The following is a 22,480-nucleotide window of genomic DNA, read 5'->3' as shown; positions in this document are numbered from 1 at the left end:
TTGTTCGAAATAAAAATAGCTTCCCATTGTCCAAATTATGCGGTGGCAACGAAAAAACCCTTAGACAGAGGCAGCACAGACAGTTTCTTCGGAGATATTGACCCATTCCTTGATAAAAGCACGTTTTAGAGTGACTTTGGTTGTGGAATATTTTATAGCCAATATAAGTACTATTGAGTCATTTGAGTCTAAATGATTTATATATAGATTTAATTTATAACTCTAGGTCTTTATTAATAGTATGTAGTAAATAATTGTGCCAAGTATAAAGAAAATATTTGGAATAGAAAATATTTAACAAGATGAAAAAAGGAATGAAATTGATCAAACGTTATAGGACTGAAATCATCGATAAGTTTCTGAGCATAATTGAGGCACTCGTAACCGAGGAAAAACAGTACATTCAACCTGTTACTTCTACAGTGCTACTAACTAAACTTTATAGATGTCTAGGAATTGTGATTATACAGTACGTTTGAAATCTGTGAAGTAATCTGTTTAATATATTTTATTTTTAGTTTCATAAATTAGTAATCTGTTTAATATATTTTATTTTTAGTTTCATAAATTAATAGACCTTATGACCTTTTATTTATAATCACTTAGAAAATGAACTTTATAAAAAGTCAATGTAGGCCCTTGATTATTAATAGTTTTTGCTTAGATGAACAAAAAGAGTTTTTGCACCTGAGTTTTTGCAAATTTATAAAATTCGTAGTCCAACTCAACCATAAAGGGCGCCGACTTCTACTCTGCAACCCTGATTAAAATAGCCAAATAAATAACCGGGAGTCTCCGAATCTCAATATAGTTATATTACCTTCCCGAGTTTTAGGTATGTATATCTTTCCATTTGATGAGGGGGTACAGTGATAATGACATATACATATGTGGACTAAAGTACTCACAAAAATAAGGAGATCATTTACTTGGAAGCACTTATCATAGGGGGATATATCCATATGTACATAGGTAAACTTATATTATGTAAATCTTTTTATAAGGTAAGCTGTTTTTATAATGCGATATATTATGTTTGTATACCTTCTCGAAGAGAAGAGAATGCCCAATCCTGCCTTTTTCTTTATATAAAGAAAAAAAGAATAGATATTAAACTCCCCCTCAAATTTCTTCCATACATATAACATAACATAAACAGACGCAGACACTCAAAATAATAAGTTTAACTTCTTAAACAACGGTGTTAAAGACTTTAAGTATTGAACCAATGAAGGTGTTTTTTTTCATTGTGATCCTCGTTATTTTGGTATTATTTGCATGTATAATATATATTTTTTTACAGTGAGTGATAAAAAAATGTGATTATGGATGAGGGAGTCCATCGAAATGCCCTTATAGTCCTTAGGAAGGACTATACATATCTTTGAAATAACGTTTTAGGTGAGAAGTATATTATTTTTTTAAAGATAGTATTGTATATAATCTCAATATTGCCCTTGGTTTTGGCTCGTGCTTAACCCCTCAAAGTCATCATCAGTTTGTTATCCCTTCATATACATTTTTTTTGACAGTTGTCTTATTTCTACATATCTTTTTCCCCTGATAAGTGTTTCCTTACGTGAATAAGTTCAACTTTACTAAGCTGTTTTTAAGCTCTAAACATTTTCCTACTATGAAATGAAGTATAATTTCATAGTTGGCAAGAAGTAGCTGGCTATTAACCAGGATTGTGACGGTACACAATACGTTATCTCAATTAAATAAACATTCAATAGTTTGTAATTGTCAGCTGTTGATTTTTTTCCTTCTTCTCTCTTTATCAGTGTTTTGTATACTTTTTGGTTGATTAAAATTAGTTCTTGTGAAGTGTGTTACCATTCCCAACGGTTATGTATTAAACCTTAATTCCATAGTGGGAAAGAATTGGCTAAGTACCATTTTTTATATTTCTTTTTAGAGGATTGGTTTACAGATACAATAAAGACAAATATGTGTAGATTGTACGGTATCAAATTGTTGTTCCTCAAATACGTCCATCACGTTAGGGTGCTGTAGTCCGTATAGTAAAATATCAGTACAATTTGGAATATTATTTTCAACAGCTCGATATTCTGACGGAAAATAGATCGTTGTTGTAAACTGTAAATGTAAATAAATTTATGTTTTTTACCGAAAGATGTGAGACATTATTAGTCAAGGACTTTTAATTTTTAATTAATAAATTAATGACCCCATGATATTTTGAGAAATTTAATTGAAGAAGAAAAATAATTAAAACAAAATTTTGTTTTTTTTAAGAGCTCGAATTACAAAATCAAATTTGAATATATACTATACTGTTAATTGTTGGTGCCAAACTGTTGTTCTTACCATTCCAGCTCAGCTGCCAATCCAATTTAGGTCTTTGTTACTCCATAGAGATGAAACTTATATTTACTGTTTCATTCTAGAGTTTTTTCTAGACTGATTTGAAACTTTATTTCATTCGTTTCACCGTGCTGAAATCTAATCATTCTCAAATCGTGAATTGACTTTTCGGTCTTATTTTTATGTACCTAGATACTTCACAGTCCATTTATACAAGTTATACAGAAGATATAAAACACTTAAAACTTTGTGTGACGTCATTGTACCAATGTTCACAATAGGTATACACAAATAACGACATCAACAACTCAACTATACATCGATATCAATAGAATATTAATTGAGACTCATATACGTTGCGTGACCATTATTTATCAGCCAACACTATGTAAAAAATAATAATTCTAATATACTAATCATGGGATTTTAATAGAAGCTAATGCCAAATACTAAACTATCATTTTTATTTTTATTCAATATAATCGCCTTTGGCGTCTATAACGGCCTCGTGTCGACCTCAAAAATTGGAAAATGTATATTTAACAGTCACTTTTGGTATAACTCCAGAAATTCTCCGGGATCTTACACATAAGCAAAACAAAAAGATATGTTGGTTTGTCGCTCAATTGGAAACCGTACAAAATCCAGTGATCTTACCAAGTCAACATTTTCTTTGCAATGTGTGCATCGTCTTGTTGCCTGACAAATCACTTCCCGGCTGAAACAGAACTATATAAACAAAGGACCTATCCACGCTTAAAAAGTTTGAAATCTCAACATTTTCTCGTCCAGCACAAAAAGGATACTCTAACTTTCCACGATTGTGGAATAAATACTTCACTGATCTATTGCACTTTTTTTAACTTACGACAAACACTTACATTTATATACCAAAACAACAAACAACGCTCTACCTGCCAAGTCCGCTCCCTGTATATATAAATTTTTAGTGAGAATGATATAAACAAATTATTTTTTTTTTTGGAACCTGTCTAGTTCAAACTTTCTTTAGAACCGAATCAGTAGGGTCTAAGATGTAAATTTCAAAATTCAATATCTGTGCTGACTATTAGCAGATGGTAAATCATTATTTCCTTTCAATTTTTGCTTATAAGACAAAAAAAAAGTAGATTATTTTAATTTATTTGTTTGAAATTAATCTATAAATTATGACTAAAATTATAACTAAAATGTGATGTAAGTATAAAAATTTTAAAGTTTCTAAAATTTATAAAACAATCGCATATTACATTGTATTCAATTTGTTTTTAAAGGTAACACTATTTTTTGATTGTGATGTGAATACAAATGTCACACCTAGTAAATGAAAAAGCACTTTTAGTTATTTTTTTACTAATCTGTTACTAAATGAAATAAAAAACCATAGAAAAAATTTACATATTTTTGCTTAAAATTATTTCACTAAATTTGCTATTAACGTAATGCCTCTGTTTATATTAAATATCATATTAATATCGTTAATCTATTTTTTTTAAGCATGATATATTAATTTTTATTATATTTGTATATAATTGGAATTCTCAATTCTAGTTATAAATGTAATTTGATGTGGTACAAAATTACTTAGTTATAGACAATTGTAATACAAAACCTATGTTAAAGAAGACGTATTAATGATCTATTTGTCAAATATGTCATATAAAGAGTAGGGTTATTTATTTATTATTTTGTGCAAAAAGTCGCTATAATTAAGCAAATTACAACTATATATTCAAGAAGTTGTAATATCCAGTGTTAATTTACTTTTCATTAATATTTCTTTAAAAAAAATAATTTTTCTAATGATTCCATCCATTTTGCTCTCAAAAATTTTAATTAAAATACTTGAATGAATATAAGACATCAATAAATACTTCATTTTAATATAATCTAGAGAAATCTAGATGGAAGATTTTAACAAGATATACTTAATTTATTATTCTTAAAGTAAACATTATAATTTATTTTTTTGTAAAAATATAGCGAAACTATTTAAAAATTTATGCAAACATTGGGGCATCAAATGAATATTGAGTACCCCTCAGTTTTTGATGAATCTACATTTAATATATAACATGATAACTGGAAAAAAATATTGTTCTTTCTTTTTCCTATAGCACTTTTATTCGAGTGCTAGGGAGTTTCTTAAATACAAAAATAATACGATTTTTGTCAGTGCCAAAAGGTATATTCATGTGGCATGAACTGTAATATTATTTGTGAAAAATATATTTAATATTTTCCTCATATGAGCTGATAAGATATTACTTTTAGTATACATTGTACATAACTCTTTTTTGGCCAGAGATAACAAATGTTGTTATTGCATTTTTGAGGTTTAACGGGTATATGATCTACCATTTGATAAGGAACTGTAGTTTTTATAAAGTCCAAAAGAAATATAAACTTTAGTTTGTATAAGAGTTAATTATCTCCTAGGAAAATATTAAAATTATGGGATTCATTTAGTAAATACATGAAATTTGACTATTTTTGTTTATATTTGAAGAAGTAATAATAAACTTTATGCAAGTTCTACCTATTCATTCTTAATTATTATTTTTTTAATTTTTATCATCATAACTTAAGATAGGTGGTGCTTTTTTTTTGAAGAAACTGAAGGTTTTTTGTTCGTTTAATTAATTATAACTTTTTCACCATGAAATATACCTTTTTATAAAGGTAACGTCAACTAACATATACATAAATGCAGCACATATTTTGATCCGTAGACATCTATTTACCAACAAAAAGTACTCAATGATGCCAAAGGTAAAATATTCAAAAAATAGAATTTCCTTCTTTTTTTTTTCGTGTAAAACAAAAACAACTCTTTCCTACAAAAATTACCCTTTTTATGTCACTCCTTCATAACTTGACCACTTAAGGGTGAAGTATTTAAATGCACACATCTATTAATAGCTTTATTTGCCAAAAACAAAAAAGTAGTTAATTAATAATATATTGATAATATTAAGCAAGTTAATTATTGACAACATAGTCACTACGCACAAAAAGGGTTATAAAGTAGATTACAAAAATATTTCCATTGAATGGAAATTTCCTTTCTATTTTTTTTGTTGCTAGCCTGGCATGTGTCTAATAATCATTAGTGTTTCGAGCATTTATTGGTCAAACTTAAATTAAATATTGTTTACTAATAAATATCTCTACTATTATGAAACAAAAAAATAGTTCCAAATAATGACGTAATTGTCTAATTACTAGAGGTGGACAATTTACCACAAGAATAGTAGCTTGGCTTTAACTTGAATCCATATTTTGAGGACTTGCAACTTGAATTTGACTCAAAAGATAGTTTATACTGAGTTCTAAAAATGCCTTTAATGTGTGTACTTTATTTTTTTCATTATTTTAGATTTTAGAACAGTACAACTATTTTTCAACATAATTATAATATTGTGGGGTCCATAGAAATCTGAACACTTAGTAATTTAATAATAAATAAAGGTTAAGCGATTGATGAATTTCCATTTGCGTACTCCAAGAAGTTGGGAGACTCCAGGTCCTTCGTTTACATCGGCAGCAAGTCCGAAACGTTGAAGAAGAAAAAGGGATCTATCAAAAAGGTCGTACTGGACCTGTAGGAAATAAATAAAATATCCCAGGACTATCCCCTCAAGTCCATCATCATACTGCTAGAAATCTCGAGCTTTCATACCAGACTGTCCAAAGAGTTATCAAAAAAGTGGGTGGAAAGAGTTTTCTGAAATTGGAAGGCCTCTTTTAATACCAGCGATAAAAGATATCTGCTCTGTTCTAAGAATCTTTTAAGACTTTTTTAGAGACTTTTAGTGCCCTACAGCCCTGGTGCCCACCCCTCGACTACACGTTCTGTGTGTATGTTGAAGGGCAGGCCTGCAGTGTCCTTCATCCAAACACCGATGCTCTTAAAGCTACTGCCAGTCAGCACTGGGGAGCCAATACAGAGGAGTTTATCTGCAGGGGAAGCAATGCCTTCCGCCACTGCTTGTAACCCATAGTTGCCGCTAAGGGTGGCTACATTAAAATTAATTAGAAGTAAGATTAATAATACTTATGTAAAAGTGCTTTAATGATGTTGTGTCTATTTTTGAACTCAATATATTTCCATTTTTAGGTTGAAAAGTGATAAAAAACGGCACTCCTCTTTAGACCCTTATAACTTATTCATAATACATAGTAATGAAAAATATAATAGTTTATATTATAGATAAATATTTAGTATATAATTTTAAAAAAACATGGATCTTCAAGAACAAGATACATAATGAATAAAAACTCTTTTAAATAAGTTTTATTTATGCTAATTTGTATTTGGGGGTTGTCTAAGTGTAAAAAATGACTTTGAACAACATGAGTCTAAATAATATAATCCCAGATATTTCAAAATTTAAACAACTTTGAGAAAAACAGAGATCATTTTTAGATTCTGTGCTCAAAGAAAATTCATTTTTTGACTTGAATTTATTTGTACAAAATGAGTGTTCGGTGTAGTTAGTTAAGGAAGACATGATATAATCAAAATATATTTTGGGGAAAAAACATTTTTGTTTGATTTTGTGTTGACATATTACATGTATACTTTAATGTCTTATTATGAAAATAAATATATTTTGTCAGATTTCACAGAATATCTATAGGCTTAATATCAAAATATTTTTGGTCCAATAAGTTTGCAAATGATTTGACGTACCCGTATATTTGAATGTATTTGTTTTGTCTCCATTTGGCTTCGTTTGACAAAATATTCATATTCTAAGTTTATATTATTTCATATATATAAATATTTCCATTCTTACTCGGACAATGTATCGCTTTGAAGATAGATAGATATTTGGCAATGAGAATATTCAAATGAATTGATACCATTTGGCAGCATTTTATTGATAAAAAGGTTGTCTCTTGAGAAAAAAAGTTTATTTAAAATACCAAATATATGAGTTATAAAGTACAAATTTATCAAGTTATTAGAAGTGTTAGCAAGGGGACAGTTTAAAATAACAGCAATTTATACAACAGACATATAAATAAAAAATAATTAATAAATATTGCATTTAAATTTAATAATTCATACATATATTTAGGATTAAACTAATGAACCTACTGCCTAGAACAGGTGAAAATGCAATTTGTGAAATCCGCTTGTACAAGTAACAACTCGTATAAAATCACAACTTGTACACTAAATATAACACATATCCAGTAACATATCAAGCCTTAAAGCTATAAGTATACTCATATAATTACACCCTTTGAAATTAATTTCGACAAGTCATGACTTGTTACATCAATGATTTATCCAATGCATGAGGCTTACAATTTATTTATTGGGCACTTATTAATCAAACTCTTATTTAATAATATTGTTTCTAAGGAAAAAGAGTTCAAAACGTTACGTAAGTCATCAATTCCAGAGGAAATCAATGTACCATTTATATATAATACATATAAATATATAATTGGCTATCAAAGGATATGTCGACCTTATCAATCACATTTATATATAAAAAAATATATTCACTGAAAAGAACATTAATCACAAGATCAATCATGCCTCACTTATTTCCAAACAAATAAAGACTCATGTAATTTCAATTTAATAATGACTACACAATTTGATTAAATACTCTATTTACTTAACTGCATATATGCAAATAATACGTGTAGTTTGCATGTGCTTTGATTATATAAATGATTTATACGATTAATTAATCAGATACATATATAAATATACAATAGTCCTATTTATTAGCCAAGTAATATAGTGGTAATGGAGTATTGACGCTTTTAAAAGATTACGATAGTAAACTCATATTGAAATCAGAACATGTAGATCCACTATTTCATCAGAAAAATAGCTTAATAAGGAATGTAGTTCCTTAAATCTAATCACTTTCACCCAAAACAAAAATGTTGTATACCAAATAGCAGTAATTACAATTTTCTTATATAAAAATGTCATCAGAGATGAAAAAAATATGAAATTTCAAGATTGCAGTCTCTTTGTAATTGCTACCTGTACATAATATTTCATTTTCTGATATTTTTGATGATAAAACATATCGCCATAAAGTAATCATTAGGGCGAGAAAAACAAAAATGAACACTTATCATTTGTTGCGGAACGATAAGTGTAAGTCCTTGTTGGACTGGGAGTAGAATTGTGGATCAACTTAAAAAAAAATCTTGCTTATACCGGGCCGTGCATAATTATTAACCGATTTTTGTTCAGAACATATTGCGGACAATAATGACATTTCGAATGACTTGAGAAACAATTTATTTATACATTTTTAGAATAATAAAATAGTTTGTGATCAAATTTAATCAATGTAGCCACCATTTGACTCAATGACACTGGTCAGGCGACGTCTGAAGCTGCCACAGACTTGCTGGTTATAATCGGCGTCCATGGAGGCCCAGACCTTGTTGACAGCAGCCTTTAAGGCATTTATGTTCTTGTGTCGTTTTTTGCAGGCCTTGGTCTCCACGTGCGCCTAGATAGAGAAGTCTAGTGGGGTCAGATCTGGGCTCTGAGGGGGCCAGTAGTCCTTGACCAAAAGTTCATGTTGTCCTTGAGCCACTCCTGAGCTTTCTTGGAAGCGTGGGCGGGTGCTCTATTTTGTTGAAAAACCAAAGGAGAGTTGCCGACTATGAATTTGATCCACGGAAGGACCTTGGACGCCACCATCTTCACATAATCCTCCGCTGTTGATCTGAGCCAGTGGGGGAACCATACCGGCTTCATGGCCTTCCCGTTGGATCTCCAAATATCTCCAAAGCTCACAACACGGTCATTTTGCCTGTTGAAAACAGGATCGACCGTAAAAGTTTTCTCATCTGAAAAAATGATGATGCGTCCAGATGAGCTCTTGATATCATTCAAGATTTTCTTGGCACGCTCAAGTCTGACTTCTAGCTGACGTTCAGTTAGCAGAGGGCGTTCAGTACGCCTCAGAGACTTTCCTCCAGCCCTTTTCAATGCCCTAGAAACAGTTGATGTCGACGTTCCCATCTTTCTGGCCATGTCGGCAATGGACCTGTTGGAAGTCCTCTTGAACACTGCCTTTACTTGCCTTGTTGAGACAGTGGGCTTCCTGCCAGCCCCAGGGGAATGCTTGAGATCACCCCCAGCCTCCAAGCGCTTGCAAACGTTGTAAATTGTCTTCAACGAGGCCCAACCTGTTCCTTAATGTTGTTATGAGGCACTCCCGCTCGGAGGAGGGCTGCAATTTCGATCCTCTTTGTTTCCTGATTGGGACATGGTCTCACGTGTGGAAGTTGTTACGCCCTCACAGGAAGGATTTTTTTTTATTTTAAAAGTAAAAATACGAAACAATCAGATTGGTGGCCACAAAACCTCTTAAAAAGTATATTTACATCATCGGTAAATAATTTTGCACGGCCCGGTATAGTTGCTGGATATCGTGTGGAGTTTGTGTGTATTTTCTTCATCACATAGCTGGTTGCAGTTCTTGTATGAAAAGTCTTGACAGCTAAGCAGCTTTCTTCCCAAAAATTATTTCACCTGTCAATTTTTTTTTACAATATCAGAAGATCATATTATTTTCAAAACTAAAATTGAGGTATACTAAGGAGTTATTATAAAAGTTCTTGTTGGACTTAGAATAGAATTAAAGATTGACATTGACGTACCTTCCTGTATGAGGAGTGAAATTTGTGTTTATTTTTTCTCTCTCATGGATGCTTGCAGCTGATTTCATATAAACATCATACCGAGTGTTCCATTAAAATTTGAACAGTTTGAATTTTCAAATTCAACCAGATATCATTTATTAATTAGCCATAGAATTTCAATAAAATTAGTACTATAAATAGATGTGTGTCTGAGCACAATTAATTATGAATAAAGCAGCTCTTAGCAGAAATTATACCTCACAGGTGGTGGCAGAGGAGCTGGAACCCTTTAAATGTAGTTATCTGTCATGTCGTCTTAGTGCTGGGTGCCAGTGCCTTTGAAGGCCTTGGTTTTTGGATGAAGGACACTCTAGGCTTTCCTCTCAACATACATTCAAAAAGTGTAGTCGAGTAGGGTGGCATTGTGTATGTAGGGGGGCCAAAATTGTAAAAATAGAGTTGAAAAGCACTCATTCAAAAGAGGCTTGCAACGGAGGAGATATTTTTTTTTTTCTAGTGGCCTCTCCAACCTTACAAGGCTCTTTTCACTAATAGCTCTCTGGACATTTTTTATGTGTTATTATCACGTCTATCACGTTCAAGTCTCATTTGCTTGACTTGTACGTGTGCTAGAGAGCTTAGATTTATTTTGTTTTGTAACCCATTGTTTATGCTTTAATATAATTAAATATGAATTAATTTCAATCAGTCAACCTTAATTAATTATTGAATTTGTAAGTGTACAGATTTCAATGGAACAACCGAAAACAGCTCTATACAAAATTGTCAGGGTGACTAGGTTAATTTTTTGTTCCTTTATTTTAATGATGTAGTTATTATAATTAAATACGTTTTATTTTTGATGTTTCTGTTCTTCCACGTCCACTAATCAAGTTATTCAAAAGATTTTCACTAACAGAAAGTTAAGTTGACTTTAATTTTAAAATTATCTACTCATTTTTTAGTTGTTTTTAAAACATAGTGGAAATGATAATAATATACATAATTCACAATACCTTTTATAATACATTATTTTTGACGTTATAAGATTAATTTTTCTGAAATGTTATGCTGTTTTTTTTCGTTTTTTATCAATATTTATTAAACAACATGATGCCAATTAATCTTTACTTGTGATTTTTTTAGTAAATTTATATAGCATGAAAAAAAAAATATAAGCCAATATTATGTATGATATTGACTACATATAGTTTGTATGAAACTTCTATATTGGTAGTTTTGAGCTCAATTATTGAAAATGCAATTTTGAAGCCTGAAGTGTATATATACACTTTCGTATTCAGTAATTGGTTTTTATTTTATTAAATATCTATATTACACCTAATTATGCTTGTAAATATTGTCAATTTCCAAAGAATAATGTAGTATAATTGTCGTGTTTACATAAAAACATTTTTTTACAGAAGTTATTGAAAGAGAAAAGTTTTGTTATAAGGAGGGTAAACGTCTTTTTTTCTTGAGGTTCCTAACTGGAATAACTATAAATAACTTAATTGTTCTTGGCCAATAATTACTACTGCTGAAGAGGTAATTATAGCCATGCACAGATATTAATTTATAATTGAGTGCTGCTATGCAAAAAAAAAAAAAAAATAATAATAATAACCAAAATTAACATGTCATTCAGACAATTTGATGAATTTTTTAAAGAAGAATAGTTTATCTGTGGTGACTTTTCATTATATTATCTACAAGCAGCTATTAAATGAAGTAAATAAACCCTTCATTTCATTTCTGTCAATAATAAAGGCGGGAATTACTTGGATGTTAATTTTCAATTATACTCCTTGTCTAACAAGAACTTGTAGTATACTCCGCAACAAAACCTTAGTGTTATTCCTTGTCATTCTAGAGATTATTTTAGACTTATTATTCCCTCTTCAAGAATAAAATAATGATAATGACAGCATGGGTAAATGAAAAATTAGGTTTTTTATTAATTTTTATAAATCAAGAACCATATTTGTGTCACTCATATTTAGTCGTTGGCTTTTATATTGATACAAATATCAATTCATATTTTATTTTGTTTTTACATTGTGATAATGTTTTTATTTTATTGTGTTTATGCTGGTAATTATAATTATCACATTTAAAATCCAGAAAAGTTACAAATGTGGCCTATAAAGTACTTTAAAAAAAATGTTAAGCATTTAATTGATTTAGTGTCGTTTTTCACCTTTAAAGATATAAATAAAAGAAAATATATATTTGGTTGCAGGTATATCTTTCTATATTCAAAAATATTTTTATTATTCTTGTATCTTTTTCTAAGCAATAAAAAATACCTTTTAAGTTAAAAAAAAAGAACCATATTTTAAAAGTCCAATAATTTACTGGTTTTTTAATACAATGATGGAATTGAAAGTTTGTCGTAGAGTGAAGACAAGCAGCTTGATAATTATACCTTCAAAAAATAATTAAAATTTAGCTTATGATTTGTTACTTGAAAAAAATCTCTTGTATATTTATTAAACTATCAAGGTTTTTGTATATATATGAAGTGTTACTTTCTGTAGGTCGCCGAGGCATAAATTATTAGTGTCTTAATATATTTTTCATGTTTCTCGTGGCAAATGCAATCAGAAACATATTTTCTCATGCCCAGGGCAAAATTTTGTGTACTACAGAGTGAGGGAGCCAAAATCTACATTAGCCCGACTCAATTACGAAAAACATAATATTTACGGAATCAAAATAAAAACTAATTTGGGATAACACGTCGTTACCTCGGCAACAAAAATATCCTATGCATTTTTTGGTGGGCTGTCGTTTCCCTCTTTTCGCTCGATACGTCATGTCAATTCAAAATTTATTATTTTGCATAAATAAACAGAGTAATAAGTTTTTTATAGTCATGCTCTGTTTCCAAAAGGACAGGATTACATTTTTTGTTGATCCCTCGTCGTCTATATAATATATAAATTGGCCATTTTATTATTTCTATGAAGAAATTTTGGCTATTGTAAAATGTATAACTATGTTTTTCAAAAATATTACTTAAGCCATACTATAATACGGTTTTTAATAATATACTTCGTTGGATTTTAATAATATTAAATACTTAAATGTAATTCATTTTAAACAATGGGAAGAAAAAATATGGTAATGATAGTTCGAAAATACATAAGAATTAAATAGCAGTTGCTATTATTGACTTTTTTGTCAAACACCAGATAATTTCTGGCCTTTTTTCTGTTTCTTTTGGGTAGGAAAAAATGCGTGATAAAATAATGATAATGACTTTATGTATTTAAATATTGTATTCAGTTATATTTTTTATTCAATATGTCTTCCTTTATTAACAATAAAAGCCTCAACACACCATCAAAGAGATTTCAGCTCTTGATAAAAAAGCTATTTCCAAGTTGTACCAGAATGTCATGATGGCAGCTGAGAGCATATCCAAATTGGAATGAGATGTGTGCAAGACATACTTCTCCAAGACGCCCTAAACTTCAAAGTGCAGGAAATTTAGGTAAGAGTTGGAAGAGGACACAATGGAGGCTGTGTTGGGCTGCAATGGGCTTCTTTATGTTGTAGGTAGTCCAGATAGATATGTCAATGGTCTTTGTAGTCTTACGGCACTAAAACTGGACCATAGGAGATCCACATTTGTTGTTTACATTTTTAAACACATTGGATGCAAATAAAACATGTAATGTATATTTACATAATCCTTAACCGTTGGTAACAACAAAGATACAGAAAGCCATCAACTATATTGCCCCCCCCCCTCCCCTTTTAAGAGTCAAATATATCAAAAGGCTTTTCCATTCTATATCTGTTATTTTTTACACAACTTGTAATTGATGAAGATTTATGTAAGTGAATTGATCACAACAAATAAAACATTAAGTTAAGCTGATTAAGTTAAGGAAGAATAATCGACATTGATTAGCCTTTTTATAATATAACAATGCATTTTCAAATTTGAGGATTGAAAAAGGTCAAAATTTCATATTATCAACTTTAATACTACATAATTTACAAATTTATTTGAGTCAAATACTTTTAGAGTAAGTAAGAGAGCCTTTTACTCTTTCAACAATACAAATCTATAAATTTGCTCCTTATGTGATCAAAATAGCACAGTCAGATTAAAAAAATATATATTAAATTGGTTTTTTAAAAATATAAATAGAGATACCGATGGGTAGGAGATCCGTCCAACCTGCCATTCAAGAGCACCCTTATGCCATAGTCCGGAGATTGTGATCATGGAAAAATTGAGGGCAAAATTTGGAAGTACCATAATTCCTCCAAGTATTCATAAAGCTACGTTTGAATCATATTTGCAGTGTAGCTTGGTGCTCTATCCTGCTGCCAGGCTTAGTGCCCACATGGTTAGTTGACCTCCAGCTTCACCTTTGTTCTCATTACAAAGATGTACTTCTTCAGTCCCCACCCTGATCCCAGTGACATCCTCTCCATTCAATCCGGCGTCCACATTTTGTTCGTGTAAGGATAACCAGGAAGTCATCCAACACTCATACTGGGCCAAAGTATGCAATAAGACCATTTGGTGGACTACCACAATTTTACCAATGGTTGAGGATTACAAAAAGGCAAGGAATATATATCGATGATCCTCTGTTGATTGACCTCTTTCCCATTGACAAAAGATCAAATACTTAAAGTTTTTTTCCTCTTTTGTACTACCTAATTCTAAAATGTCAAATGACAATATCATGGGGTTGTTATTCTACAGCTGTGAAAAATAACGTGGCAGTTACAGTTCCCCAAACTAAATATTTAACAATATTTTAAAATTTCCGCATAATAATTTACAAATAAAATTTTTTATAAAAGGGCATCTGTGTAATCCAATTAAGGGGCTCTGAAATTTTATTAATATCCTTGAGCATACTAAAAAAAGTAAGGTATATAAGGCTCACATAAACTTATACTAGTGTATTTTTTTTTTTTTTTTTTGAAGAGGATTTCATTATAATAAACATCTTATGTAAGGATTTTTCCTTTTTCACTATTATATTCATAGAAGTGTCGACTTTTTATGATTCTGATATTAAATTATTTATAAGAGTTTACTATTTGTATTTTTTTTTTTAAACTAAAATGTTTTTATGGGAAATGCAAATTTCATTTTATGTATGTTTTTCCGTTTATATATACAGGGATGATCTTTTATAATGGTACATATTTTTCATTGCATGTACTTAGTAGGACCAAGGACCGCTGTCCAGCTCAGTCCGGTCCTATTCCGTCCCACTTGTCTCTCGTAAAACGATGTGTTGAGCAACTCCTTTCTTTTTTTTAAGAATTGCGTTATATAATAGAATAAATTTTTAACTTAGTAAAAATATTATATTTTGTTCGTATTAGACTATTTTTAAATGGTTTACATGATTTTTTTTGCAAGATATATGCAGTGATTTTATTTTATAACTCATATATCTTATTTGGGTTATTGAATTACCGACATTTTAACAAAAATTCCATGGACCGACAGTTAAGAACCAGTCCCAAGGAAAAATAAAATCGTTCCCAAGACTGGTCTGGATCAAATAAATAGGAACTGTTACAAAACCAGTTTGCAATATAAAATCCCGCTTTAGTAATTATCCTGCTTCCAATATTGAATCTATCATGGAAATGTAATTTCTACAATCAAAAAACATTTTAAATCACAAAACCTCTTCATTTCTTCATGGGGAGAGCTGTTAAGATTTGAAGATTGCAATATGCACAGTTTTTATAAATAAATTATCCATACAAATTAATGAATTGTCCGTTTTATGTTTCTAATCATTAACTGAAAACTTTGCATAAATACTACTGAATATCATAGCAATAGATGACGAAAAACCTATTTAAAATGTTGCCTTTCAAAGAAATTACAGCTTTTAGTCAATCAGGAAAAACTTCCAAGTAATGTCCTAATTAGCAAGACTTTCAGTACACCATAGTTAAGATGATACTTCTTAAAGATTGTATATTCCAATATATACTAGATTAAAAATCCATCAGATTCAAATTTTTCCTAGATAAAGCCTTATATTTTTCTGCGACTGCTTAAAAATAAGTCTTATACCACTTTTGTATCATATTAAATGTCTAAGATTGAGCATCATATTTGTGAATGGATTGTTTTAGAATCAGTGTAAGCTGTTTATATCAGGCTCAATTTTCAGGAGGTCGGGAATAAAACGGCTGCCTCATTTATTTTGACTTTCATTTTCCAGTTAAAAACCTACCGTTAAGAACTTACCTCACTTCTAAAACTATCGTGCCAAAAAACTCGACCCCGTTGCTTACAACAACTGCCTTCGAAGTCTCTTGAATTTTTACTTTTTTTTTAAACATTACAATACATTTTGAACACTTGTTATATATTGAATAAATCTATTTTGACTTTTAACATCTCTTAGTATTTTAGTTCATCTGTCTTCATTCAGATTAAAATAAAGTACAGTATGCACAATGGTACAAAAAAAAATGTAACATTTAGTCATTGGATGTGCAGTTGATATTGTAGTGGAGGCCATGGACTCAGATAAGAGTCCCATGGGAACCTTAGCTCCTCTGGATCATGAATCATGTCTCTGCCTTTTATGAGGGGTTGTCTTATTTAAATAATGAAACATTGGCAGGGCCATTCTCCTACCCTCACCATTTGGCTCTGAGGTTAGCCAATTCCAACTTAAAAATAGAGCCGTGGTTGACTTGGATGATATTCTTTGTAAGATGGTCCATTCCAAGGTTAATCATTTCATAGAATCGCAGTAAGACTAAATGTTGGTCACTTCTACTAATGTAGCTATTAGCAAAAGTATCCCTGACAACCAGGTGAGGTCTGAGAGGATGGGCAAGAAGGTACTCCCAACCTTGCAATTTCTATTCCATCCCCTCGGACTTTCCCGTCCACCTTGCCGGTACATAAAGTATACTCACTCCCATCCACAGCAGACCCAATTGTGAAGCGTCCCACCACACCCATTCAAGTCCTGACTTTCTCTTCAATCCTATTTCCTATGTTTCAAACCGACCAAATCTTACAAGATCTGAGGGGAACCTCAGAAGAAGATGCCTCCATGGACATTGTTCACCCATTATATTACCAAGTCAGGCAGTAAGCTGGGGGGATAGGAATGCACCCGTCGATGATAGTCTTTCACCTGCTGAGGAAAACCCCCCAATAGAGTTAATATCCTGAAAAGACATAAAGCACTGCTTGTTTCTAGTGATAATTAATATCCTTTAAATTTTTTCATACAATTATAGCTTAAACTGAAGAATAGACCTTGTATTACAGTTTAAAAAGATTTCCCACCAAAAAAAAAAAGCTCAGTCTTGATCAATTTTTCCAGTTTAACTTTTAATTTTCAAATAGAGTATTTAATTAATAAGCTATGTAAGGTTACGTGAATTTTTTGCAAATTAACATAATACAAAGTCCATTGTATGACTACTTATAATTTGGGGTTTAACCGGTGGGACACTCAAGCCCTTAAGTTTTTTTGCATAGTGTAATTATTTACTATTAACTATTTTAATTTTCTCATTAGTTTAGGATTTTAGTGTGATTTTTGAATTCTAATTAAAAGTTTTTATTCCAACTATGTGTATGTATAATATCAAAAAACTTAATGTTTAATTATTTAAAAAAAAATCTAATGGATTTTTTGTCAAAGGTATTTAGCTAGATAAATTATTATTATTTTTTATAGTTCTGGAATATTTGATAAATATCAATAAATATTGGATTTTGTATATACTCCCATACAAAAGTAAAGAATACTTAGACGGGAAACATTCTTAAAAACATTCTCAATTGTTTTTTATATAAAAGTGTAGTGACTAAAACTATAAAGGTCAACGTATTTTATAAAAACACTTATGTTCTCAGCTTTCATTAAAAATTCCAATAATAAACAAAACAAGGAAAATACAGCATTAAATAACCATAAAGTCTTAATTAACTACAAATATTCAAAATAACATCTAAATTACATTGTCTTTTATTTTTCTACAATTTAATCTTTCAACAATATTTTTTTTTAAATACTAGGAAACGTCGTATTTCAATTTTTATTAATAAAGTAACAAAGAGTAAGTAGAAAGAGTAAGAGAAAGTAGAAAATAACATTGACAATGTTATTTCTTTTAAATGTTTAGACTCCTTCAGTACGGGCAAGCATTATAATAATGTAAATATTGCGCCTGTTTTTACATATACATCTATATATATATTTATGAATTTAAATCAAAATTACTTAATAAATTTCAAATAACTTAACAACATATATAAAAAAATTGTTTTGATGAAGAGTTCATATTTTATGTTTGTCCAAAAAAATTGTTCATTCGAGATATGCAGAGAAAATTCAATAAAATTTTTTGCAAAGAAAGTAGTAATTAGCTTTTATTGGCATTTTAAAGAGGAACAAAAACTTACACATATTTTTTTAGAGCTTTTAAAAACAAAAAAAGTTTTAGAGAATAATGTAGTCCAAAAAATTATCATCAATCACTGATTAATTTTTGCAAATATTACAAAAAAACTGTAATACAATGTTCCGGAAATTGAAAATAAGATATTGTCTTGTTAGATTTTAAAATTTTATATTCCAATATATTGTTTTGTAGGAAATCTCTTTCAAAATTGAAAATCGACGTTAATGGAAAAAAATTAAAAAAAGAAGAGAAATATTGAAAAATTATTCAGAAAAGAAAAAATATTTCAGTTCAACATCAACTTTTATTTTTGAAACTTATATTCAAACGAATTTCCAGACAAATTTCTAAAAACTGTATAAAATCTACGAATGTAATAAACATTTTATTGAAAATCAATTTTTTTCCACCTGAAAAAAACGAAACCGCTAAATTCACCGCTTTCATATTTGCCCTTCACTTTTTAATTTGGAATTATTTTAGTAAACGTATTTATTCGTATAGTTGGTTTTTCAGAAGCCTTTTGATTTAAAACTCAAGTCTCTTTGAGCTAAAAAACAACTTTCATGTTTTGGATAGAGAACAAGCCCACTTACATGACCCCCCTAATAATGGGCATAACAGTATTTGCCAGGTTCAAAAGAGTCACCGATATAAATATTCAGCATCCAATGTCCAACACTGTGGGCACCCATAAAGGACACACACAAACTGTATTATATAAATATAGATACTAATGAAATATTGGAATCAATGATTTAGAAAGTATAACATATAACATGCACTTTAACTACAATGGTAGAGCGCAAAACCTCCGGCCTAAAACCAAACTATGTTATGTATCTCAATTTGATCCAAAGTTATGGATGATTACTCCTTTTTAGCACTTTTTGGCTACATTAAACTCTCAAAATTGAATGGCATTTTACTGTGAATATATATAATTTTCTTACCAATTTATGTCAAAGTTGATTTGTAACTTTGTCATAATTTTAGGAACTAAAAGAACACTCCTTTCTATTATAACATATATATATAAATAGAAAGATCCACTATGACTTTTTTAATTGCGTAAAAGCAAATAAAATTGTAATGTTTATCTTTAAAAGTTTTTACTTTTAGCAATATTTCATTAAAATTAACAGCTAACAGCTATGAGAATAAGGAAATAAATACAAGCTTCACTCTGTATCTAAGAAGAAAATTGAAAGTAATTACTCGGATGTTACTTAAATCCTCAATTCTACTCCGACAGCAACAAGGACATACAAATAAAACTCCAGAAAAAGTGTAACTCTTCGTCTTTCATGCTTCTTTGTTTTCTCTCTAAGTATAAAGAAATGATGATATCATCTTTAGAAAATATAAAAATATCTTATTCGGATTGCAATTACAAAAAGGCCCTCCTTTTTCCATTGTCATATTTTATTCATCAATAATCATGTTTGTCGATTGATTATCAAACAAACATACTGAGTTTAAGAGCACATATCTTATAAAAATGTTACTTATAAGTCAATGTTTTACAGTACTATGAATAAGCATTAAAAATAAAAAACCATGGAGACATATACATACATAGCTGTTAAATGCAACGAGCCATGCAATTTTTCACGTGAAGAAAAGAAGGGGAATGCACCCCTTTGGAGAAGAAGAAAATTAAAAGGAGGAAAGAGAATCGTTAAATAAGAGGAGGAGAGCTCGAATAAGTAGAGTGAGGGTCCTGGTCATATTTTCAGCCCCACCAAAGAAAGCACACCAAAGTTGTATGATTCATCGGGGAAAACACTGCGAAAAATGAAATAAAAATAAAATACTAGCTATATTGTGGATCTTTCTTTCTATAAATGAATATATACAACGGGCTTGTTACTTCCAGCTCGATTTACTTCCTAATATAACATAAAAAAAGATGGATCCCTAATGTCACTTAAATATAAAAAAATAACTTATATATCAAAATTATCACAAGATCAACAAAAACCATAAAATTACGGTCCTTTTTCAACACATCACCAATTACTATGAACTGCTACTACGTAAGTTATACAGTGCCCTCTATGCTGTATTTTTTTTGTAACTATACTTATTTAAAAAATCCCATTCCTTGAAATAACATTGAAGGTCCCATATTATGTTTGTATAAAAAAGAGTTATAACTTATTTGTGCTACAGAGTCAATGATTTAATACGAATTCCAATGTAAGTAATTTGTTATTTTATATAAGTTTTGCATAAGAGACAATTTAATGATACTTTCTAGTTAGATAAAGATGTTTTGTGTCATCCTTTCTCTTTGAAAACATACGTTATGTTAAAACTGAATACCTTTTTTTCTCCTTCGAGTATAAAATCCCTTTTTGAAAAAAAGGAACACATGCCGTGATGTCAATTGAAATCTAAACGCTTACTAAATATTCTAAGTTTAATGATTCAAATTAATTCATATAATTTGGAGATATTAAAGCCTAAACAATTAGTTAAAAAACAAAACAAATCAAGCTCTCTAGATTAGATACAAATAGCGAAAATGACACTTGAATTTGATCAACAAATTTCCATTTGCGCACTCCAAGCAGTTGGGTGTTTCCAGAAAGAACTCCACACCAGTATGGTCTTTTAAATTAAAGCCTTGTCAACCACCAGCACATGGGCGGGAGACAAAGATCTTAACGTCAGCCAAGGGTCCATCAAGAATGTAGTTAAGAAGTTAGGAGCCTATTTTTTGGCCATAACAAGTTAATTTTGGTGAAAGGAAAACCCTCTTAATTTTTGGCCTCGAAAAAGTTACACACTCTCTCACCAGATTGCTCGCCAACGGAAAAATGGAATATTAGGATCTTTGGAGATTGAGGCCTGAAAATTTTCCCTCCGCAATGTTTAAGCAAAAACACATTTTCTCGACAAAAGATAAATGGTCGCAGATCGTTCTAGGAGATCCAGACCGAAACTCAACAAATTTTTTAAGACTTAAGCATTCTAAATTTAATTGGTCAAATTTATGATTTTGTATTTGTTGATAATTTGCTGATTAAGTTATTATCTTGAGCAATTCCACAAAGGCCTTTAAAGTGTTGGTTTTTCGAAATTTTTCGAATTATATACAGTTTGTCCAACAATTGATGGTGGTTTAAAAAAAAAACCATGAAATAACTTAAACAAGTGATTTTTTTGGCGAAAACTTTATTTACTTCCCAATATGATGATGATCTTTAAGCATAATACATTTTTTATACGTTTTGGCATCCCTTCATACAGATTGTTCAAAGTATCTGGAAAAGTTATTTCACAAGCTTCTGTCAGTTATTTTTAAAATTCATCTTCTGAAGTTGCTGGTGCATTTTCATTGTGTTCCCTCTGGACCTCAGCCCACAAACTTTCCTACTGGAAAATGGCTCTTGATGTGACAGACAACATTTTCCTCTTTAAAGGAGGTCAAGTTTCTTCAGTACGAGACATAGCTCAATCAAAGACTTGCTGAGGATCTCCGTTACGTTGTACTCGGGTGTCACAGTTTGGTTTCGTGGAATCAGGTGAAGATTTGACACTGCGTGGTGGCGGATAAGGGCCAAACCTGAATTTTCAGAAGAAATTTCACAGTTGGAGTGGGTTCCACATCTTCTTTATCTCTCGTCCAAATCCGATCTGTGTCGGGATTTTGGCCATGAAATAGCACAAATGTTTCAGTTCAGTGCTTCCGCTCACTAAATAACTGAAGCTGGGCCTTCCTTCGGGGTTCTAAAGATTGGGGTGCAGACAAAATTTGTATGGCAAAGCATTCACCGAGTGCCTCAGGTTGTTGTGGACAGATGACTTGTATACTGAATAACCCTTTGAAGTCAATCTTGCTGCAACTTTCATCGTGGATTGCCTCTGTTTGGTAAAATATTTGAAATCACTAGTTTAGGAACTTTGCTAATTTTTTCCTTCCTTCCTCGACCCTTCTAATTTGAAAGAGTTTGTCTATCCTTTCTTTTCTTACACCAACTCTCAATGGTCCTGAGAGGAATCTGTAACCTTTTAGAAACTTATTTCTAGTTTAATCCACCCTTTCTCATGCCAACAGCCTTGG

The 22,480-nt window shown here is 30.5% G+C and overlaps 1 protein-coding gene across 2 annotated transcripts in view; it reads left to right on the top strand.

The window, feature by feature from the left end:
- Nucleotides 1-1,135: 1,135 nt before the first annotated feature.
- The window catches only part of LOC121122669 (protein Fe65 homolog), a 170,081-nt gene continuing 148,736 nt past the window's right edge, over nt 1,136-22,480 (top strand). The window contains exon 1 of one of the 2 annotated variants that reach the window (XM_040717702.2): nt 1,136-1,401. The gene's annotated coding sequence lies outside the window, so the exon portion shown is untranslated. Of the gene's footprint in view, nt 1,402-20,593; nt 20,611-22,480 lie in introns of those variants that run through there. The other variant, XM_071890350.1, reaches the window with a different exon arrangement.

The sequence above is a fragment of the Lepeophtheirus salmonis genome, chromosome 8 (genome assembly GCF_016086655.4).
Source record: "Lepeophtheirus salmonis chromosome 8, UVic_Lsal_1.4, whole genome shotgun sequence".
Classification (NCBI taxonomy): domain Eukaryota; kingdom Metazoa; phylum Arthropoda; class Copepoda; order Siphonostomatoida; family Caligidae; genus Lepeophtheirus; species Lepeophtheirus salmonis.
The sequence above is the reverse complement of the archived record's forward strand: the minus strand, read 5'-3'. Positions and strand labels throughout refer to the sequence as shown.